This window comes from Lampris incognitus, chromosome 3 (assembly GCF_029633865.1).
Source record: "Lampris incognitus isolate fLamInc1 chromosome 3, fLamInc1.hap2, whole genome shotgun sequence".
Lineage (NCBI taxonomy): Eukaryota > Metazoa > Chordata > Actinopteri > Lampriformes > Lampridae > Lampris > Lampris incognitus.
The window spans coordinates 76,373,704-76,398,605 of record NC_079213.1 but is presented as its reverse complement, the minus strand read 5'-3'; the positions used below and the strand labels follow the sequence as shown (position 1 = coordinate 76,398,605).

The following is a 24,902-nucleotide window of genomic DNA, read 5'->3' as shown; positions in this document are numbered from 1 at the left end:
CAAATCTACACAGTGGGATTCAGAAATGTTTCTCAACTTGCAGTTCAGCAGTGTACAAATCTGACTCGTGACTATAATGTTTCCATTTATGTGTGAGTTTCATGCACAGTCACAAAAATGTATGTACAACTGAAAAACCTCTTTATATTCGATCCCCGTGTTACCTCTGGCTTGGTCGGGCATCCCTACAGACACAATTGGCCGTGTCTGCGGGTGGGAAGCCGCATGTAAGTTTGTGTCCTGGTCGCTACACTAGCGCCTCCTCTGGTCAGTTGGGGTGTCCGTTCGGGGAGGAGGGGGAACTGGGGGGAATAGCGTGATCGTCCCACGCACTACATCCCCCTGGCGAAACTCCCCACTGTCAGGTGAAAAGAAGTGGCTGCAACTCCACATGTATCGGAGGAAGCATGTGGTAGTCTGCAGCCCTCCCTGGATCGGCAGAGGGGGTGGAGCAGAGATCGGGATGGCTCGGAAGAGTGGGGTAATTGGCCAGATACAATTGGGGAGAAAAAGAAGGAAAAAAGCCAAAAAAGAAAAAGAAAAACCTTTTTATACGTGAATGCAATTGCACAAATCCTTTATTTTATGGAACACAATTGGATTTAAGTGTTCAAATTCTTTATATACATTCACAAGTGATGGCAAGCAACTACAAGTTGTGAAACATTTGTAAAATTCACTGCATATAAAAAACTATTGACATCCATTTCAGCACATTCAAGGCAACAGAATGACAATAATTGGCATAGTGAGGATTTTTCCAAGTTTTTTTTGATGACTGAATAAACTAAAAATGTAAAATAATCAACCAAAATATCAGTATAAGTATCAAAAACACAACTAAAGAAAAGTTAAAGATTCAAGAGAAACAGTGGCTGGTGCCGTCTTAGGCCTTCTCTGATTTTTTCCTCATGAATTCATATTTATTTATCATTTTTCCTCCCAGTCATCTTATTGTCAGTCATTATCTATGCTACTTTCTTTCTCTTCCTTAGTATGCACTTCACTATTGTAATACTCTGGTATTTTCTATTAAACATCTCTGAAACCATGGATTACTGGCTGCCATTGCATCGGCGAATATGAATCAAATATGAACCGATAAACTCATCAATATTAGAGTTGTGAAAACATTCTGAAATAAAAGCTGCTTTAAGCACTTGAAATATCTGATTTCAATTCATGACGGTACCGCTTATGGTAGTTTTCTCTTAAGAAACAACAGAAGGAATTAAAAACCCTGTGCTGTTCACATTTAGCCTACATATATCAGCTTCTTAAAGTAATCTTGATTTCCAATCCTCTTTTTAAAAACTCACCAGTGAAAAGCTGTTTAGAGGGCATCATTAGCTACGCAGCAACTGAGACTTGAATGCAAAAACAAAAAGTAATCAAACTTAAAGTAATTCTCCTTAATAACACAGATAATCACCTCCTCTTTGGCTGGAGTCTCCCTAGCTCAGTCAGATCCTCAGCCTAATTGCTCTTGTTAATCATGCCTTAATTTGTTGACAAGATTCATTTGGCAGAATTCAAAACATAAAATCTCTCCCATTCTGTTGATGCCAACATCTTGAAATTAAGGCGAGCAGAGTAAAGGGAGACTTGATTAAGTCATCTTAAGAGCTCTGGAGATGCTGCAAGAGCCTGGTGTGATGTCATGATCAGTGTCTGTCACAGTTTATTTATCTAGCAGGGCTGCTAAACTTTCTCAAAGCCTTTGTGACTATGTAATTCCTTTGAGTCATGATGGTTGCCTAAGGGTGTCCCCTTAATGCATAGTTGGGCATACCATTTGAAAAGATAAACTCAAAATGAATGCTTATGATACAACTTTTAAAGAAAAACTTCAACAGCACATTGATTTTCAGAAGTATTGGTAATATTGGTGTTTCATTAAGCTAATTATAAGTTGCTTTTTGTTTCAATACATAAAGATATTACCAGGATCACCAAAGCACAAGTGACAAGATTACGTATATGTATCAATGAATAAATAGAATAGCTTACCAGGACTAGTTAATGTGTATCATATGGGCTTCGACCGATCAGCAGCTTTACCTGCCTTTGGGATCAAAGATCATGTTGCATGTTTTCCCCCTCTGTTTCCACCTCATCCTTCCTCTACCTCTTCACTGTCTTTTACCATAATTATGCAGATGATTCAAAACTGTACATATCCCTATCTCCTGATGACCTAGATCCCATACATTCCCTAACTCAATGTATCGATGATATTAATCTATGGATGTCAAAGAACTTTTTACAACTGAACAAAGACAAGACAGAAATACTTATTTTCAGAGACAGAGAATTGCAGCTCATCTCAGCTCTCTGTCTCTGGAGTGCAACAGCGAAGCTAGAAATCTTGGTGTAATCATGGACAGTGATCTAAATTCCAAGAGCCACATCAATCATCTCACAATATCAGCCTTCTACCATCTTAAAAACATTTAAAAACTAAGAGGCTTTCTATCAAAATCAGACTGTGAGAAATTAATCCATGCATTTATAACAAGTAGACTAGACTACTGCAATGGACTATTCAGCGGCCTCCCAAAATCAGGTATGCGCCAACTACAGTTAATTCAAAATGCGGCAGCACGTGTTGTCACCGGAACTAAAAAGTATGAACACATTACACCTGTTCTTAGACCTCTGCATTGGCTCCCTGTCAAAACTAACTAATCGATTTTAAATTCTGTTAATTGTATACAAAGTGCTAAATGGTCTTGCACCACACTATATAAAAGACATGCTAATTACATACAAACCAGCAAGGACTCTCAGGTCCGATGGCAGTGGTCTTTTAACCATCCCTCGCGCTAGCTCTAGAGCAGGGGAAGCTGCGTTGTGTGTTTACACCCCAAGTAGATGGAACGCCCTGCCTGAGGACCTGAGAGAGGCCCCCACACTAAACACATTTAAAAACAGGTTAAAAAACTTACTTTTAAAAACAGCTTACGGCTAAGTTTTTGGCGTGTGTGTGTTTGTTTTGTATGTTTTGATATTTGTATATTCTGCACTAACACCTAATGACATGCATATTTATTTTCTGTATTTGCACTTTTATGATTGAGTTGCAATTGTATTGTCATTTTATAAAGCACATTGTGTTGCTCTGTGTATGAAATGTGCTGTATAAATAGTTTGGTTTGACTTTTCTAATTAAGCAAAACTTTTCCAAAATACAAATCGAATGTTTGTTTTTTTTTTGTTTTTTTTTTTTATCATTTGATCATGTTTCACTGTATGCTGAATTTGGGGAAAAGACTAAAGATAACGCTTCATTGTTCACAGATATGATTATGAATGACTGTGTGCATCCTGTAATCAGAGTTTATATACTTTTTCATCAATTGGCTTTCATTGGCTTTTCCATGAGTTGTCCATGACTATCAACTTACTTTCCATGACCAAAAGGAATTGTTTTAAAGTTGTGACTGACAACAGTTACTAACAGAATGCGATGTGAACGAGCGAACATCAGATTGTTTCAGTTTTTCCAAATGAAGATGTCCTAACCTGCTGCATCAGTGAACAGGCAAGCAACGTGTCACTTGTTTGGGGGGGGGATCACTCGCCCTTGCTCTATTCTTGCAAAATTTTGCGCACTTGTGCCACTTACAACCTATTTTCATTGGTCAAAATCGATGCCGACGTCCTTGATGTTTTCGTTTCCCCTCCAGTCAGCAATAACACCAGCCATTGATTAACTAAAGGAAATTAAATGACTGAGGAAATGATAAAAACTTGAGAAAATTGTGCTAATTATGAATAAATAACTTAAACACTAGAAATCACAAGCGGCACCGAGAAAAAAAAAATCTCATCCCCTCCTCGCGCTGCAACGTCACTCGTCTTATATCTGGACAATTTTCTGCGCTAGAGTTCGCTCGCTCGCTCTGTTAGGAAGAGTTGTGAGAAGGGTTGTTTTCATATGATATGAAAGTGAGTCAACGTTTCAAATATGGTGTAACAGCCACTCTACTCTCAGCAACTTTTGCAATCCATAATGTGTTCTTGTCAATTTGTAGAATTGTAGAATGTATGCAGTGGTGAAACCACCACGCAGGTAACATGCCAACATGCAGGTAATGCAGCCGCATTAGGACCCGTAACAGTTTAGGGCCCGCATTCACAGACCCCTCTTTATTTTGCCAACATCGTATCAAAGATCTCGAGCTCTGAGTCTGCGGGATACGGTATGTTCAAAAATGTGCAAAGAGTGCCTGTTCCGTAATTATGGACATGCGTATGACTGTGTACCACACAATAGAATAGACGACTTCACACAGCGTAAAGCCCGGAGAGTGCGCCTCTGCTCTAAGTAGAACTTGTTTATTATTTATTTGACTAATAATCAATCTGCACATTTGTGTTTTGTGTTTGTAAGGCCTATTTGCAGACATGAATAATATTGTCTATGTGCGTGTGCGCTGTCACCGATAATGTTTTCATCTGTTATGGTGCTCTGACACTAGATTTTGTTAAGTTGGCTAGTCTATCACCACCTTGGTCTTGCTATTATGACTCTTCTTTGATAGCACGGTGGTCTGTTTTCCTAGTAATTTAGGCTTCAACTGTGCAGTGCATTTCGCTATTGCAGGTCATTTTAAAATTGCATGCTTTCACTTCTTTCATTCACTACTGACATGACGTTATGTTGTGTCTGACTGTGATGGGCAGGCTGGGGCCCGCTTTGACCATCGTGCATTGGGGCCCGGCGTTTACTCGTTATGCTGCTGGAAATTGCATGCCCCACCGCAATGGTTCCAACTCTTGAATTTATTTTTTACACTGGTCCATCAATCTTTACCAACCAATGCTGCTTTTGTTAGATTTCCATGGCTTTTCTAAAAATTTTCCAATATTATAATTTTTCATAACTTTTCCAGTGCCTAGAAACTATATTTTCAAATTTACTGACATTTCCTGGTTTTTCATTACTGCATCAACTGTGTAATGGAATTGTCTCCCTCCCTGTCATTCATGGCTTGCTGGGACAAGCTTGACTCCCCCCCCCCCCCCCCCCAACCATGGTATAAGCAGGAACAGAGGACGAATGAATGAATGACATTGAAGCTACAGACCAGAAAGCAAAGAGGCCAATGAGGCCATAAGGCTAAAAGCTGGTGCAGTCCCTATGTAAATTTAAGACCAACATACTAAGATTAACACACCATACAATCATTAAATTTAGTTGCAAAAGCTCTTAAAGCAAAGCAAAACCCTTCTTACCTATCCATTCTCTCCATTTCTGAAGTGTACTTGAAAGTGTTAAAAAAGCTGGCTGTAAATGTTTGATGTAACAGATTAAATCCCAGGAGGAAGGTCCTACTTGTTGAAATATTAGGCCTAGCTCAATTACCCTACACTAGATATTCAAAGAGGAAAAATACTGCAGACCCATATTGACTCACAGATAAATATATATGTGGGTGTGTGTGTACACCTATATAGGTAACACTTTATAATAACTACACACTATGAAGCATTAGTTACTAATGCTTAACTAATAATAATAATAATAATAATAATAATAATAATAATAATAATATTACATACATCCATCCATCCATTTGTTTTCCGAACCGCTTATCCTGCTCTCAGGGTCACGGGGATGCTGGAGCCTATCCCAGCAGTCACTGGGCGGCAGGCAGGGAGACACCCTGGACAGGCCGCCAGACTGTCACACAGGACCGACATACATACACACACACACACACACACACACACACACACACACACACACACACACACACACACACACACACACACACACACACACACACATTCATACCTAGGGACAATTTAGTATGGATGATTCACCTGACCTACATGCCTTTGGACTGTGGGAGGAAACCGGAGCCCCCGGAGGAAACCCACGCAGACACAGGGAGAACATGCAAACTCCACACAGGATGACCCAGGGCGACCCCAAGGTTGGACTACCCCGGAGCTCGAACCCAGGACCTTCTTATACTGCGAGGCGACCGTGCTAACCACTGCGCCACCGTGCCCCCAATATATATATATATATATATATATATAGTGTGTGTGTGTGTATGTATGTATGTATATATACATATATATATAGATATAGATATATAGATATATATATATAAATTACACACTGCATTTACGCAGTGCTTTTCTAGTCTACCGACCATTCAAAGTGCTTTACAATATATGCCTCACATTCACCCACTCACACACATTCATACACTGATGGTGGAGGCTGCCATGCAAGGCACCAACCTGCTCATCAGTCATCAGGAGCAGTTAGGAGTTCATTATCTTGCTCAAGGATACTTTGACATGCTCTGTGATGGAGCCGGGGATCGAACCAATGACCTTCCGATTAATAGACAACCCACTCTACCTCCTGAGCCACACTGCCCCAAATACACACACACACACACACACACACACACACACACACACACACACACACACACACACACACACACACACACACACACACACACACACACACACACACACACACACACACACAATTACTTGACTGTAAAATAAATAGAGCTGAGTTCCTATTAGCATATCTATTCCACCCAGGGAGCCAATTTTAGGCATTCTAGATTTACCGTTCATTGTTTTTTTCCCCCACCCTTGAATATTGGCTCAGAATACGACAAAGTCTCACTCAGGGTCAAGGAATTTGTCAGTGTGGTGCTGCGTTTCCAACTTTTCCCAAACGTTCCCATGATTTTGGATGGGTTTGTTTGATTTTCCACACTTTTAAGGCCTCTCAATATCAAATAATTGTAGTTTCTTCCTCCTACTTTCTAGACCTGCAAAAGAAGCCCGTTTGTTGGTGTAATTCTTCATGTGGGACTAGTCATGAGCAATGAGCCTTTGGGCCTACATGTATTTCTCAAATACTGCACACACAATAGTTACAGAGGTTTTACTCAAACACAACCAGAACATGACCAGAGTTTTCACTTAAACATTAACCATAAACAGAGAAAACATAGTTTTTGAACTTATGAAAATAGGCAAAGAGCAATTAAGAAAATTCTGACAGATGTTAGATCTCAAATTAAGGTTAAAAAGATCATTCAATAAAATGAATAATCAAGAGTAATATCTGCAATATGTGTTTTTCAGCAAGCATTGATCTTCAAAAAACAAAACAAAACCTGTAGGTGTTGGGCCAGTAAGGCATCATAAAAACTATCTCCTGTTGCATCTCAAGTGCAATCATTACTTCATGGTAGGGTAGGAGAGGTGGAAACACGCTGTCAGGGAAGATATCAGACCAATGCATTTTTTTCTGTCATTACGGCTGTTGCAAGTGGTTAAACTATGCTTTAAATAATAAGTCTGCATTCATTAATTATTTTAGAACTGCATGTGCATGTAGGAGGGCAATTTTGCCTGTCCTACCCTACAAATAGCAGCAACTGACTGGTAATATTTACTGAGCAAGCTATAGTGATATGGTAAGATATCATTTGATCCTAGCTTTCATTCTGACAGTATTTTTTTTGAAAATTTACTATAAGAGTGGGATAAACTGTGAAACCTTCACTCAACCACTTATTGCAAATAAAACCATGGGTAATATGTCACTCTGGAGGTATTACTATGCCATAGTAATCCATGCAGTGTTGCAAAGAACAGCAAAAGCCATCATGCCACCAAATATCAGCGAAAGTACAAAAGCATCAATAGTCAACAGATTTACAAAAAATGCTGAAATCATAAAGAAATGTATCAACTTATAGCATAAGCCTTGTAGAGGGGAGCGAAATCTCATGCTATGTCTCAGTTACTGCAAATAGTTGACGAGCAGTAATTTTAACAGTGAAAAATTACTAGCACCACATCTATTAGCTACAACAGTACACCATTACATTAAAAGAAATACATGAGTAAAGCATGATACTCACAAGTTCTCTTTAGATCATTCAAGCATACAAAACTGCTAACTTCAGTAAATGGTAGTCCTTGGAAGGATTCTCTCACCCCCAGAAAGCCTTATGCTACTAAAATGACTCACATCCCCTCTTCCAACCTCTGTCAGCCATCATGGGGAGGTAAACATTTCCAAATATGGAGAAAATATGAGGAAAGTATTGAGGGCAATATCAATTTGGTTTGCTTTTAGTTTGGAATGCCATATTTTGTGAGCCAGAGTCACTCAACAGAGCCAGTTCTGTGGTGCATACCTTTCACTTGGAATAATAATGATGATTGCAGAGAACTTTTCACTATCGATTTGGGTTTGATGTGACTAAAGTTGGGTAACAGTTTCAGCCTGTCCAACATGCTCCATTTCTAGGAGTAGATAACCGAAATGTCAGAAACAGAACAAGTTAGTTTATTTTCAAAGCAATCTGAATGGTAAAGATACAGCTACAGATACAGATAATTTGCTGCCTCAAATTTAGCAGAAAAGTATTCACCCGCATTTCAGATTTCCAGACCAACCAGTCTAAAGAACAGGAAAAACAAGTAAAACATGCATAAATAGGCTCCAACTGTTGGAAATTCCTTGTGGAGAAATGCTACTGAAAGCATTTAAAATGCAAATTAGGCTAGATTTGTTGGAGAATTTTAGAACATGTCAGTGCATGTCAGTGCATACTAGTTAACATGTTATACATAAGTTTATTCCTAAATTTGAAAGTATTTCAGTGTTCGTAACAATTTCTTATCCCAAACGACTCCCATTCACAGTGGGTTTGGATATTGGAGTTTGCACTGACACAGTGAGACAACTCCTTAAAACTAGCCAGCCGCTTACGAAATGGCCAAGTTTGGCAAAACTGCAAATGATAAACACAGACCTCTACCCAAAAGTGCAGGCTACTGTTAGTATTGCTTTACAATTACTCGCTTAAATCAAGGGCCAAGCTGGACATTTTTATATAGTAATATACTGCACCAGAGTTCTAAACCTAAATGATATCATTATCCATTTTAAAATCACTTACTCCTTACAGTTAGTTTGAGGCATTACATATTGATGTATTTTACATGTCAAAGGAAAAAATATGTAAAGGTATTCATTAGCTTGCTCAAATGATCAGAAACATTATCCCTCTTGATTCATCAAATCACCAGGGTGGAATTAACAGGTAACGATAACCCATTTACTATGGGGGGGCTAAACTGTCACAAAGAATGTCTTCAAGTGATTAAGAAGGTATAATTAAAGTCTGACTACTCCCCATGAGCGCAGTAGAGGTTACGACAATATTAACAGCAGCTATGCGAAAACACTGCATGGTACTGGCATTCCTTTGCTTAAGAGTGGTCGTAGCTTCTTAAAACAGTAGCACATTTGTCCCATTTCCCAAGAAGTGGAGGTAATACAGAAAATGGAAGTCTTGAAACACTGAAATTGAGAAATATACATGCACATACATCACAAATGAATATCCATCCAAATATAGATAAAAATGCAGATATACATACAGTGCATCCGGAAAGTATTCATACCCCTTCACCTTCCCCACATTTTGTTATGTTACAGCCTTATTCCAAAATGGATTAAATTCCTTTTTTTTCTCGTCAATCTACATACAATACCCCATAATGACAAAGTGAAAAAGGTTTTGTAGAAATTTTTGCAAATTTATTAAAAATAAAAAACTGAAATATTGCATGTACATAAGATTCACACCCTTTACTCAGTACTTGGTTGAGGCACCCTTAGCAGCGATTACAGCCTCAAGTCTTCTTGGGTATGAAGCTACAAGCTTGGCACACCTATATTTGGGGTATTTCTCCCATTCTTCTCTGCAGATCCTCTCGAGCTCTCTAAGGTTAGATGGGGAATGTCGCTGCACAGCTATTTTCAGGTCTTTCCAGAGATGTTCAATGGGGTTCAAGTCTGGGCTCTGGCTGGGCCACTCAAGGACATTCACAGACTTGTCCCGAAGCCACTCCTTCGTTGTCTTGCCTGTGTGCTTAGGGTCATTGTCGTGTTGAAAGGTAAACCTTCGCCCCAGTATGAGGTCCTGAGCACTCTGGAGCAGGTTTTCATCAAGGATATCTCTGTACTTTGCTCCATTTATCTTTCCCTCAATCCTGACTAGTCTCCCAGTTACTGCCGTTGAAAAACATCCCCACAGCATGATGCTGCCACCACCATGCTTCACTGTAGGGATGGTATTAGCAAGTTGATGAGAGGTGCCTGGTTTCCTCCAGATGTGACGTTTGGCATTCAGGCCAAAGAGTTCAATCTTGGTTTCATCAGACCAGAGAATCTGGTTTCTCATGGTCTGAGAGTCCTTTAGGTGCTTTCTGGCAAACTCCAAGCGGGCTGTCATGTGCCTTTTACTGAGCAAAGGCTTCCATCTGGCCTCTACCATAAAGGCCTGATTGGTGGAGTGCTGCAGAGATGGTTGTCCTTCTGGAAGGAACGCTGGAGCTCTGTCAGAGTGACCATCGGGTTCTTGGTCACCTCCCTACCAAGGCCCTTCCCCCCCGAATGCTCAGTTTGGCTGGGCGGCCTGCTCTAGGAAGAGTCCTGGTGGATCCAAACTTCTTCCATTTATGAATGATGGAGACCACTGTGCTCTTCGGGACCTTCAAAGCGGTAGAAATTTTTTTGTACCCTTCCCCAGATCTGTGCTTCGATACAATCCTGTCTCGGAGGTCTACAGACAATTCCTTTGACTTCATGGCTTGGTTTCTACTCTGACATGCACTGTCAACAGTGGGACCTCATATAGACGGGTGTGTGCCTTTCCAAATCATGTCCAATCAATTGAATTTACTACAGGTGGACTCTAATCAAGATGTAGAAACATCTCAAGGATGATCAGTGGAAACAGGATGAACCTGAGCTCAATTTTGAGTGTCATAGCAAAGGGTGTGAATACTTATGTACATGCAATTTTTCAGTTTTTTATTTTTAATAAATTTACAAAAATTTCTACAAAACCTTTTTCACTTTGTCATTATGGGGTATTGTGTGTAGATTGATGAGAAAAAAAAGGAATTTAATCCATTTTGGAATAAGGCTGTAACATAACAAAATGTGGGGAAAGTGAAGGGGTGTGAATACTTTCCGGGTGCACTGTATATTCGGACAGACAGCTGTTTGAAATAAAAGGCAGTGCTTGTTCATATGTGAACAGTATTATCTCCTCTCAATATGCATATGTATAGGCTAATGTAATGAGAGCCATGATCTTTACAGACAGGAAGTTAACTGAACTCACATCTGTAAGCGTCGCTGTGCTGATTCAGAAAAAAATCAAACACACCTGTGGAGGCTAACCAGAGTAATCTGATTTCTACTGCTTGCTTTTGAGGTACCAAAATGGATCGGTTAGCATTAAATCCTTGTTCAAGTACACTCTGACATCAAGTGTTGGGCATTGTTATTTCAGCTCTATTCTTGAACTTTCAGGCTACTATTTGATGACATTCCCAGCAGAAGAAATAGATGTCAAATTAATTACAGAAAAACCAACAATCAGGTAAAACAGGTTAAAAAAAAATGGCCCACTACAGCAAAATCTACCATACCTTTTCTCCTTTCTGGATGTATGGGGCCTCCTGGCTTGTCTATGGTCCCTTTATCTCGGTCTTGGTTGTGGAGATCAACTTAGATGTCTAAAATATGAAGAGCAAACCAAGAAATTCGTTTTACTCAAATGGGATCGGCACACACTGGATGGGTAAGACAACAGCAACAAAGACTTAATGTGGTCAAGCCCTGAAAATATAATTATAAACTACAATGACCATGATGCACAGCATCTTTGATTGCGATGGCAAAAATAAGTGTTTCTTGAAGCAGTGTTGTAGTACTTGAGTCCAGGACTCGGACTCAAGTCCACTGGAGTCCTGATTGTCAGGACTCGTGACTCGACTTGGACTTGAGCACTGGTAACATGGACTTGGACTCGAACACTGGGGACTCGAGACTCGACTCAGACTCGAGGTTTAGTGACGTGGTTGCGAGTGCATTTGTTTGGCTATTGTGTCACAAAGTAAACAAACTCCCTTTGAAATGGTAACAGCTGTGTTATTTTTGTTTAATGTCGACCTTTTTTATTTGTATGTCAGCTTTTTAACGGTGCCAGAGTGGCACACTGGAGCCCATCTTGGAACTCGACTCAGACTCAACCTTGATGACTCAGACTCGAGTAATGGGAACTTGACTTGGACTCGACTCAAGACTCTTCTTTGTGGACTCGGACTCGAACACTGGGAACTCGAGACGCGACTCCGACTCGAGGTTTAGTGACTCGACTACAACACTCTTGAAGTGATGTTTGTGAACTCCATCTGGAATATGCAACTTGGTGGAGGATAGTCTTAAAATGATAGAAAACATTACTCTTTTCTCATCTAGCCTACTACATGTTATTCACAACATGATAAGTTCTTTGGTCTACACAAGTATTGGTGTAAAACTATAGTGTAAAAAATACTGCAGAAATTCTTTGTGTGGAAAAAAGCTATGCAATGCATCAACTGGGCCAGATGTTTTCATCCAACATTACAGTTTTATATCACGTTATGTACAGGATCGTGTGCACTATTCAAGAACAGACTTCTTTAATGTCTTTATTACTCTTTCTTTGGCGAGTTGAGATTAAATGCCAACACTGTACACTTTTGTTCAGTGAACACATATTGCACGCTGAATTTGCACTAATGCACATAACTTGCATTAAAAATGCTGAATACAATGAGTGATCCCTGAAGATTCCAAGATTGGACTGACACGTCATTGAGTAAAAAAAATACACAATATGCTTACACACAATATGCTTACACACACACACACACACACACACACACACACACACACACACACACACACACACACACACACACACACACACACACACACACACACTCTTTCAATTGCGGTCTTTAACTCGACTTATTTAAAATCCCCGTATTAAGATTGCTCATCCTCACCTAATAAAAAACCTCGCAAAATCATATCAGTTTATACTGTTTTACAAGCTGATGTTTACACAAATACGTACATATAACAACAACTATGACATCAGGAAAGTCTGCAGAAATATAGAAGCTACACTTGATCTTGCATCTTTTTTTTTTCAAAAATGTCTGACCAAGAAGTATACAGATTTGCCTGCTCATTGCCATTATGAACTGCTCCACACAGCAGGTGACAGAGGCCTGAGGTATTGCCACAAGATCCCCAGAAACCCTTTGAAAGGGACCTTTTACCATGGTGGATAACATTCATGATGTCTACACAGGGAGGCTTGTTGACTATGAAATCTGGTTAAAATTGTCAAACAATTGTTCCAAAGACAGCAGAGCTTAATGATTGAGCTAGTGAGCATCAGTACCATTTCCCTTTGATTAACCTAGGTCTTTAGTATCAAGATAAGTCCTGGATGACCCATCTTGATAGCTTAGTTCTGAAGAGTCATCAGATGGCTTTCATATTGCTCCAACAAAACAAAAAAGCTATTTAGTGTTTGCTCATATAGTTTTTTGTTTTAACATCAGGGAGCCATGGAACTAATATAAGTTCCAGTTATTTACATAAATGCCACTTGAGAATTAAGTGTACTTTAAACATACATCTGCATGTTATTTTGTGAAGGTGGACTTCCCTTGTTTTTACATATTAATCACCCAGAGTGCATAACTTGTGCACTTATCCCCACATGTGCCTACGGGTTCTCTCATCAGTAGTGGTGGTGGGGGGGGGGTGTAAACCCCGCCTCAAGCACCACTAAGCAGCAATTAAGTCAAAGTCTAAATTAAGAACTATCTGCATTTGGATTGGACAGAAAGTGAACAAATACACGCTAAATAGAGAGTGTGCTGACTATTTTGAATCTTACAGGTTTATTGACAAAGATATAAACAGCTACAAAGCAGTGTATTGTCAGCAATTTTATAATTTCACCAAGGGCACATTTTTGTAGAATATTTTGGCACTGAATTGAAAGTTTTAAAAAAAAGTGTAGGATACTAGGATAAATGGCAAAATGACACCAGGATGTCCTTGCAGCATATATTCAGCTCTTCTCAAAAGTAGTGTATTCTGAACCTAAATAAAAGTTCATGTCTGGAGCTGTGCCTTCCAACTAGGCCTATGCTCAATAAAATATGCCATTAAACACATACAGTTGAACAACTTGACTAAACCCACCGGGGGGGCGAGCTCAAAGGCAGTTAAGGGACTCAACTTTTAACATGAACATCGTCAATGCTGTCAAATGTGTTCTTTTTAACCAGAGATTTTTAAAGACAGTTACGTTTAATGCTGCCTGGGTAAAAAGTGTGTGGGAATGACACAGATATATTCAGTTTGATGATCTGGCTCTCAGGGGACCTTGATGTTATTGATTTGAAATTCACATCAAAGTTAAAACTTTCAATTCATATTCAATCTTTTCAACAGGAGAGAGGGATTGCTTTTTCATGGTTGCTACTTTTTGGAGCTGAACAATGTCTTTATTCTGTATCAGAGGTTCTTCAGACCAAAGCTAATTAAACCCTATTTCCCCCATCTAGTCATGCTGACCTGTCCGATACAGTGAGGACCTTCACATCAGAGCTTCAACCGCATTGGATGAATTTTTTGAGGGGGGGAAAAAAAAACAGAAGCACTGAGAAAATGTAGACCATCCCGGCAGATTCCTCCACAATGAAGATCTCGTCAAGAATGGCATAACAGACAAGCAGACAATAAGTGCATCAACATAAGTCAAGGTTTTTTTAGTCTGTCAGAAATTACATGATGAAAAGAGCTGGAAAAAGAGGGATACTTGATAAGTATTTTAATGTTTAAAAAAAGTTGTGGTAAGAGCCAGGGCTGAAAAGCCCAGTATTAGTGAGTGCTGGTTTGTGAAAGTAAGCCAAAGGAGTTGGCTGTGTGAGTGCAGGCAAGGTTTGCACTTTACCCCTTTTCTAGACGTGTAGCTAAATTTAAAAAAAAATGACTGGGCTAAAGGCAAAGCTTTAATACGCGACCCTAGTTTATCCGTTGTAAGTGTACGTACGTGGTCAGTTAAGTTTGATTTTAAAACGGAAGCTGCATACATAGTATTGAACCATACCCATATATATATATATATATATATATATATATATATATATATATATATAATGGGTTCATTTTTTTAGACGTTGTGAGTGAAGTGATTGTAGATAGCAGCTGTTGTGAGCTAACGTCAAGTTTAACCCGTCACCCAAATGCTCATGGCGATCTTTAGGTTTGTCACAGCACACGTTTCTGCTATTTCAGTCCATGCCGAATAAGTCCAATAATGAAGGACACGGTACTACTTGTGAAATAAAAGTTGTGCTGCAGCCGGCCGAGTGTTTCTCCACTGACAGTTTTTTTTCTTCCGCATTGTTCTGCGGCAGACCGCTCGGCTGAAAACAGAGACGGCACAAGGACAGCCTGACAAAAGTCGCAAAAACTCACGTCGACATCGTTCGTTCAAAACCGTCGTCGTTTACACGGTTTTGTCCTCTCAAATGAATCGGCCGGCGGATATTTAAAAGAAAGTTTTGTTCGTAACGCTACCGGAGTTCGCCTTATCTAACGCTAGTCCACGATCTGGTGTGAGCCCACGCCCTCATCCTGAACCCCGTCCGAGCTACAGTAACAGTCATATCATCCTAACAAGGAAGAACAAATTAAGAGTTAAGCAAACTCCAACAAGTTGCCGTTCACTCACGCAAGTCAGACCGATTGGATTTCAAAAGGGGGGGAAAAAACCTGACACAGATATCCTGCTACAAAAAAAAGAGTTAGGTAGGTTCCCTTACCTCGCTTTCTAGGAATAAACAAGAGGGTTCAAAATCCCACAAATAGTGAAACTTCTTCATCCAAAATTTCTCGGAGAGAAGTTGCGGCCGTGACGTCACTGCTCGACATTCCAGCCGTCTCAGTCACTCCAGATATTTGCCCATGTAAGGCAGTAGGCCAGTTATATCGCCGACTCTTCCCCCGGTACGTCTGTATTACTGCGTAAACATGGTCAAGAACCGGAGTAAAATAATGCCTCCGAATAATGGTCATCAATGACGCCTCCGAGAGCAAGTTATGTCCTGACTAAAAGTAATATGTTAAAAAAAAAAACATTGGACATAGATAGGCATTAAAACATGGTGCAAGCAATGCAATATGCAATACTAAACTGTTGATGTATATGTTCAAAAATGGTCTCTTTGGGTTTTTTTTCCCTGTATAGCGTTGTGAAATTTATTTATTTATTTATTTATTTATTTATTTATTTTACAGAAACAACCAACAGAAGGCTATGGAGGCTTTCCTCACAATTTCCTCTCCCCAACTTCTTTTGGTACATAACTCACCAGTGGTTAAATGTTCTGTCATAGAAAACTCGTCTAAATCACTGTGCATTAAACTTAAATCGCCATGTGTTGCACTTGACAAAGTCCCCAATGCCTGTGAAACCTGCTGTTTATGCTTTGAAACCATGGGTAACATTTGGGAAGTGTATCTTGGCTTAATTTTCTCGTGTTTATTCGTGTCAAATTCAAAATATGAGAGGCTATAAGACCAGATACGGAACGTTAAGTTTACAATCCTAATGATTCAAAACAAATGTCATTTCTTCACATACTGACAAGACAACAGCTAATCCACCAATATCCAAATCATGAACAGCTGGTCACTTTAGTGGTTATTATTTGTAAGGACTTTCTCAGGAAAAATGATGCAGTCCATAACACGTTGTGTCTTCATCGTGGCAGCCAAATATGGAAGAACAAGGAAAGTTGCAGCAAGGTTGAATAACCAGCAAAGTTGTTTTGGCGAACAGGCAGATATGGGATACAAATCTCTCAAAAGACCTTGACTGCCAAATGTGACAACATCAATACCTAAAATTTAGGTTCAACCATGGGTTTGTTTTGTTTTTCACAGCGATGGGAGAGGTGCTGACACAACAGCACTAGTGCCTCTCTGGGATTTAGAGGTCAAACACCAATGCGTTATCACCATAGCAGCAGGTAAAGCAGCAGTGACAGCCTTCAAGAGCGTAGCTGGCTAAGGCCAATAAAAGTTGCTTTTAGTTTAATTAAAGTTCATACAGGACAGGAAGAACCTCTTCCCCCTTCGCAACTAAGTGCGGTATTCCCTACTGACTCTTAAGGCAAAATTAAAGAATAAAAATGGTCTTTACACAACAATGCACTGTGATCATGCAAATTGGATGCTGTGTTCCTGGCAGTGCAAAAAAACAGAACTGTATTTTAATCTTGGCGGTTCCTGGCAATGGCGCACCTCTAATGTCTGCTGTATCCAATCAAATGGCAGTCAGATGCAGCGACAGATCAAATTGCTGGTCAGAAGAAAGTACCTTGATCAAGACCTTTTTCTCTTTTTGTATAGCTCTGAGATGTGCAAGCTAGCTCCATAATTACATGTGTGAACAAGGCCTAAAGCGCCATGCTTTTATCATGCGTTCTGGCACCATGTTGCTGTTTAGTATTTAGCTAACAAATTCTAACATATGTCTAAATTATACTAGCCTGAAATTGTAATGTGCTTGCACCTGAGCTTAAAAACTGATGAAGATTGCTTGAGTAGCTGTTTCAGCCACTAATTCGCCAGTACGACTCTATGCGGAAAATCAGTGGAAGAAGTATTGTACTCCATACCAAGTGGCATAGTTGAGCCTAGGTTTAACATTATGTCAGGCATCTTAACTTTGACGGAAGTACACACAGTCTAGGAGATGGAATAATTTCACCAAGGTTTCTTAGAACAGTGTAATTATGTTAGCTTATCCTAATTATTTGATAACTTAGATAATTTAATAGCAATCATTTACCATCCTAATGTTCTATTTCTATATGATAACATTTTTGGTGAAAATGTTCCAAGTTTCTGTAACACCAACTAAGAATAACTACAGCATAAATCAAATGTAACTCAATAGGATTCTATTTAGACTTATATTTCAACTTCATGTTGTCTTGCTACTTACTCATCATTGCTGAGAGCTCAAACGCTGCAGCTGACCCTTGATATTTGATGTAAGATACCATCAGTTGACCGACCGAGCTTCATCGTCACATGGGCCGTGGCTGGCCTCGGTAATCTTTGCCATGCAAACCAGACCATGAGTTTGCATGCTCTTGATTTTATGCAAATATGATAACTGCTATCCCACCTTTGATTGTACACTTTATTTGTCCTGAAGTGGTATCGGTTAAAAAAAAAAGTCTCGCATTTTGTGGTTAATGCACTTCTGCTCTATACATCTTAATATACCCTCTTACAAAGTTGTTCTCTGTTCTCATAGTGAGCAGAAGTTGCCTTTTAGAGTGATAAAATTACACTTTAGGGCATTTGAAGTGGTGTGATGAAACAGTTGTAATAAATTACAGCTCTGTGATTCCTTGTACGGACTAAATGTAAAGCTGAAGTGTTCACTCCGTTCCACGTCTATGCAGTGATATTTTATAGTTTACTATCGCTGATTACCTTGTGCTGCGAGCAACGTTTAAAGTTCTTTTTTCTTTTCACCATGCATGAAGAAACCATCAAAACAACACTTGAAGATCAAGCATGCTGATAAACCAAATGATTGCAGCTATTTTGGTGTTTCCACTCATGGATCCCCACATCTACAAGTTCCAGGGCACACAGAAAAGGTAATCTCATTTGTAATGTGTGACAGCTTATTTGCAAGTGTGCGTATGGGCAATTTTTTGATGAGCCCGCCAGTGACTCTCCTTCCACTCTTAAAGCTTATTTCAGAAAGACACCCTGGAACAGTTAAGAAGACACTTGCCATAGCCTGTGAACTCAAGTTATCAATCAAGTACCAATTAACATGCTCAGTGTGAGGAAATCAGCTACTCTTTGATGTACAGTGGCGAGGGAATGGAAGTTATGCATGTCATTAATATGACAGATTTCAATTTATTTTCAATGTACAGTATCACTCACATCAGGAATAAATGCATACACAGCACCCACAACCAATAAACGTATCCATGCTTGTGAGTAAGTTGAGATTATTGTGTTCTTTAACCTTCCATCATAGCACAAGATAAACACTCAGTAAAACAAACAAAACAAAAAACAAAAAAATTAAATACACATAAAAAAAACACATCTCCCTGTTATGAAACGTAGGGTTTCAAATTTTCCAACATAGGATATCCTGTTTTATTTGTTGGTTATGATACCGTCTGTCCTCCTTCACCACTTCCTCCATAGTAGGTTGCTGTGCAGAACAAAAGAAAACAGCTGCACGGTTAATATGTATAGCACCTCCACACACACAAAAAAGTGAGGGGGAACATGTGACCTACATGTCAAATAAAGAAGATTTTAAAAAAAATCTCTTGTACAAATTGTCCTTGTACTTGCCAAGTTATCATACATCCTTCAATCTCTCAAAAAGCTAATTTTTAAAAAGAAAAAAAAAGATAGCTGATGACATCGGTCATCTCATCCAGTGCAGCTATGCAGCGATCGCTATATTTGCAACAAACTCTGGTAGAAATCTAAAATATCGACCGTGAGCTAATTTTGACACGTATCTCAGTGCATTGCTTAATAAGTTGTCATTAGGCAGGTTTGAAAGATTTACAGAAGAAAAAAAAACAATAACAAAAACAACAAGAAACATTTCTTTGGGACCTGCATACACTCGGTTAATTAGAATTGAGATAGCAGAGATTAATCCTGAAGCACAGCCATATTACAGAGTCACGCCAAATAAGGAAAAACAAAAGTAAGAGACAGGCAGACTCACTACAAAAACAATGTCCCAAAGCTACTAATCAGACAACTCATGATCTAGATCTAGACCTCAGATTATATTAATGGATTCTAATTCCTCTGTTTTAGCATGTAAATATGTATTAGAATGGCAGACGGAGAAAATCCATGCCTACAGCGAAGGTTTTTAAACTTTGCCACAGACTTCTGTACTTATGTCCTCGCCAAACCTTTGAAGAGTTTTCCGAGGCGTCACTATTTCACTGTTGTGTTAGGACTCTACATCAGGTTTTTATCTTATAAGGATGATGAATACTGCGGTCTCTGTCCACTCATACCAAAGCCTTTCAGCATTTTGCTCATTATGACCACTGACTATGAAATTGAGAACAGAATCAGCCACGTTTTTTTTTACCATGTTGTTTCAGTAATTGTATGTTGTACTAATTTAAAGACCAAATGCACTATATTTTGCTATCCTTGTCTAACTTGCCTATAAACAAATCCTCAACCATGACTTGTACAATGAAGAGTTTGACATCAGTGAAGGCAGGTGCCTGCTTGATGGGTATGATGTTTGCTTGTGCCGGGTGCAGTCAGTTATGGTATGTCAGCCTTACTTCTTTGGAAAATGACTTACTATATGCAGCGGTATACTTGGCGCTGTATTGAACAACTTACACTCAGTGGTTTAAATGTTTTCCTCCATATTTCCCATTCATTTGCATGCCTTGGGGATTAGATGCCTAGATTATACATGCCTTTTCGACAAGCTTTGCTCTGATTCACAGTGCAGGTTTTGCTGTGCAATACAGAGCACCAGTCAATTTTGGCCATGTTAATCCTGTGGTCTAAGACAGGACACACAATATGAGTGACTGATTATTGAGCATGCGAAGTAGTCAACAAATAGCTTTCTTTAGATAGAAAAACAAAATGAAAAAAAATCCTGTCAGTCCATAAAAACAGACTCCCATAGTTGGTCTATGGAGTAGCTGCAAATATTGTGTCTTCATCCCATCATCTTCATCACTAAATATTGTGTCTTCATCCCATCATCTTCATCACTAATTGGACGAGTCTTCATAACGTCATCTTCATCACTAATTGGACTGAAGAGTGAGTCCTATTAGTTTTCTGGCCTCTGGCTTTGGAGGAGAGGTGTTTTGGAAACATTTATAGATATTGATTGTACCGTCCCTGACTATAGGAAAACCCTCATTTGAATAGAATTATCTATCTATCTATCTATCTATCTATCTATCTATCTATCTATCTATCTATCTATCTATCTATCTATCTATCTATCTATCTATCTATCTATCTATCTATCTATCTATCTATCTATCTATCTATCTATCTATCTATCTATCTATCTATCTATCTATCTATCTATCTATCTATATATCTACATGTCTGTCTGTCTGTCTGTCTGTCTGTCTAGCTAGCTAGCTAGCTAGCTAGCTAGCTATCTAGCTATCTTTCTGTCTGTCTGTGTGTCTGTCTGTCCGTCCATCCATCTGTCTGTCCGTCCATCCATCTATCTATCTATCTATCTATCTATCTATCTATCTATCTATCTATCTATCTATCTATCTATCTATCTATCTATCTATCTATCTATCTATCTATCTATCTATCTATCTATCTATCTATCTATCTATCTATCTATCTATCTATCTATCTATCTATCTATCTATCTATCTATCTATCTATCTATCTATCTATCTATCTATCTATCTATCTATCTGTCTATCTATCTATCTATCTATCTATCTATCTATCTATCTATCTATCTATCTGTCTGTCTGTCTGTCTGTCCGTCCATCCATCCGTCTACCTATCTATCTATCGATCTATCTGTCTGTCCGTCCATCCATCTTCTGTCCGTCCAACTGTCTGTCCATCCATCCACCCATCCATCCATCCATTGATCTGTCTGTCTGTCCGTCTGTCTCTCTGTCTATCCATCCATCCATCTATCTATCTATCTATCTATCTATCTATATATCTATCTATCTATCTATCTATCTATCTATCTATCTATCTATCTATCTATCTATCTATCTATCTATCTATCTATCTATCTATCTATCTATCTATCTATCTATCTATCTATCTATCTATCTATCTATCTATCTATCTATCTATCTATCTATCTATCTATCTATCTATCTATCTATCTGTCATTCTTTCATTTGTCTCTTGGGTATAGGATTTGTTTTGTGCTAGGAATACTTGGTTAAGAAGACAGCATTTGAGTTTAAAACTAACATTGTATGCCTGCTCAGATAGAAAGAGAGGGATAGAAAGAGAGGGATGGGGCAGACAGGTGAGCGGTGCAGTGTCACAGACTAGAGGTCAAAGCCACAAACTTATTCAAAGCTACAACTCCCCATTCATCTTTCCTATCTCTCTAAATAACACATTAGATTGGTGTGAGAGCCAGTTCCTTAAATTTTGCTTTGCCGGCTGTTCCAGACATGTATCTGAAAAGCTCTATTGTCCATACCTGTTTAGGCTTTAGAGACAGTCGCACCCATAGACTTCACACAATAAACCCCACACACTTCTTCATTTCTTTGTTGCATGAATAAGAAAAACTATTGTAATGTCAAGGCATCACATCAAACTATATTTGACAAACAAAATAGTGGGCTGATGCAATTCCATTGTTCCAAAAAAATAAAAAAACAAAAAACAAAAAAACCAAGCAAAGCCAACATATAAAGGACAAACTTTGACCTTGGCTTTTCAACAAGATCCTCTCTTTGTTTTGTTTTTTTTGTTTTTTTTGTTTGTTTTTAACAGTCACTACCCATTTAACAATAACAAGTGCAAACTTGTGGTTTGGGTTTGTTTGACAAATGAACGGAGAAACCAACATAAAGTGTCTTTGTAAGGTGTTGGGCCTCCAGAACAGCTTCATTGCTTCTTGTCATGGATTGTACAAGTCTCTGAACTCTACTGGAGGGATGGACAGCATTCTTCCAAAATATATTCCCTCATCTGGTGTTTTGATGATGGTGGTGGAGAGCGCTGTCTAGCATGTCGGTCCAAAATCTCCCATAGGTGTTCAACTGGGTTTAGATCTGGTCACTGTGAAGGCCATAGCATATAATTTACATCATTTTCATACTCATCAGACCATTCAGTGACCCCCCCCCCTCATGCCCTGTGGATGGGGGCATTGTCATCCTGGAAGAGATCACTCTCATCAGGATAGAAATGTCTCATCATAGGATAAAGGTGATCACTCATGGTCACACCCATATTTGCATATGAAACTGATCGCTGGTTTCGGTCGTCATGTAGCTGCATTGTTTATAAGGGTGGGGATACCTGAAGTCAGTTTAGACTGAACAGGTCACTTAGATGAGTGATGAAACGTATCTGTCAATAAACGTTGTATCCAGATGAACTGATTCAACTTTCTGTGATGATCACTCAGAATAACTTTGTATTGATTTGCAGTGACCTTTCCCTCTAAGGGGACGAGTGGACCCAAACCATGCCAGGAAAATGCCCCCCACAGCATAACAGAGGCCCCAGACCCCCTCACTGTAGGGGTCCAGCATCCAGGATTTTCCTTTTTATCGGTATGTTATTAGTTATTTACATTTTGGAGTCAGCAAAGAATAATGACAAAGTTGAGACTATCAAAAAAGAGATGATCGAGAGTCTATACATAATGAAAAAGCAAATTCTAAGTCCCTACTGCAAAAGCCTTATTGAATATTAGTTAATGTCCCATAAAAGACCAAATATAGTGTTTCACACAGTCAGACTACCTCATTTAATAGCTTTGTTCCAACTGAATCATCAGTTTTTAACGGCAACTTAAGCATTTCTGTTGCTATTGTGTTTTAAGCATCAAAGGCAAGACATGCTGAAAAAGATATTGCATGACATTGTACGAAAAATTCAAAAGCAGCAGCTTGCAAAGTGTTAATGGAGGTTTAAATCCACTATTTGAGTAGCAGTCTCTTTCAAAGAAGTCATTCCTTGAGAGGCTATTCATTATGCCAAAATTACAGTAGAAGCCCATCTAACTCACAAAAGATTGTAGTGAGCATACATAAAAGCATGTATGTTGTTTGTTGGTATATCGCACCCTGCCTTTTCCCACCAGCACACGCTCACATAATATGTACACACACAGACATGGACTGTGTTCGTATATCCCTGCCCTACCTCGGCCCATTGGCACATGCACATGCACATGCACATGCACACGCACACGCACATGCACATGCACATGCACATGCACATGCACTGACACTCAACCAGAGTTCATATTCAACTGTGGTTAACCCCAACCTCCCCCTCTGGTGCCTGCCTTTATTATGGTCCATATCCTGCCCATACATCTAACATCGGCACACATACAAAAACTCAAATCTAACCCAAGTATCTTCCCACACCTATAGCTATGCCTTTGTATCTACCGCTGTCCTTCTCTTGTGTAATAGTGCCAATTATTAAAAGTTATTATTATTATAAGCTGTTCAAATTTGTTTCTCATCGGTGAGTTACAAAACTTACTTTTAAAAGTAAATAAAATGTGCATCTCCTTTGGAAGACGCTAGCTCGGCTTGCTATCTATTTGTACATATCTGTATGAATTTTACATTTTGCATATCCTATTTCAGTGCAGAATCAGATACATGAAGCTGAGAGATTCAGTCAGTCAACATCAGCATGAAAGAGAGATTTCATACCTGATGCTAGACATCTCAGATTCTGCATATTCATACAGTGCACTGGGCTTTCATTACGGTGTTTTCATTAAAGAAGGAAAATCCTAGAGTGTGCACAGACAAAGCTATCGCTCAGTATTATCTCTTGCGTGTACCCTGTGTCTCACAGAAGTATATTTTCCCTTCTCTCGATAAATGCCAGCTAATGCAAAGCACGAGATTAGACACTTACGACCTTTATTAGAGCTGATAGCAGCTGCCACGGATAACAGGAAGCTGCAAGCTAACACGATACAAGGTTACAGTAGTGAGCTAGATTGCAGATTTCCATGATAGCAGGTAAGTAAAAATGACAAGGAGGCATTATCCTTCACTGACGCGATAATTACCTGTGGCTCCAAAAAGGTTATCGTATACACAAACAACCTGTTATTGCCCAGCAGAGCTGTATCATAGCAATACAAGGCTGGGAATGAACATTTCGAGACTTCAAACAC

The 24,902-nt window shown here is 39.2% G+C and overlaps 1 protein-coding gene and 1 long non-coding RNA gene across 5 annotated transcripts in view; one reads left to right on the top strand and one right to left on the bottom strand.

Annotated features, from left to right (window-relative positions):
* lpp (LIM domain containing preferred translocation partner in lipoma) overlaps positions 1–15,963 on the bottom strand; it is a 210,677-nt gene extending 194,714 nt beyond the window's left edge. The window contains exons 1-3 of one of the 4 annotated variants that reach the window (XM_056276295.1): positions 15,769–15,963; positions 11,515–11,601; positions 6,262–6,398 (exon numbers count right to left, since the gene is read on the bottom strand). The gene's annotated coding sequence lies outside the window, so the exon portion shown is untranslated. Of the gene's footprint in view, positions 1–5,568; positions 5,687–6,261; positions 6,399–7,919; positions 7,993–11,514; positions 11,602–15,768 lie in introns of those variants that run through there. The other 3 variants (XM_056276294.1, XM_056276298.1, XM_056276296.1) reach the window with 3 other exon arrangements.
* On the top strand, positions 15,492–23,303 carry LOC130109404 (uncharacterized). Its single transcript, XR_008809998.1, has 3 exons — positions 15,492–15,754; positions 18,511–18,627; positions 23,180–23,303. It is a non-coding gene; the product is annotated as an uncharacterized LOC130109404 (long non-coding RNA).
* The last annotated feature ends 1,599 nt before the right edge of the window (positions 23,304–24,902 follow it).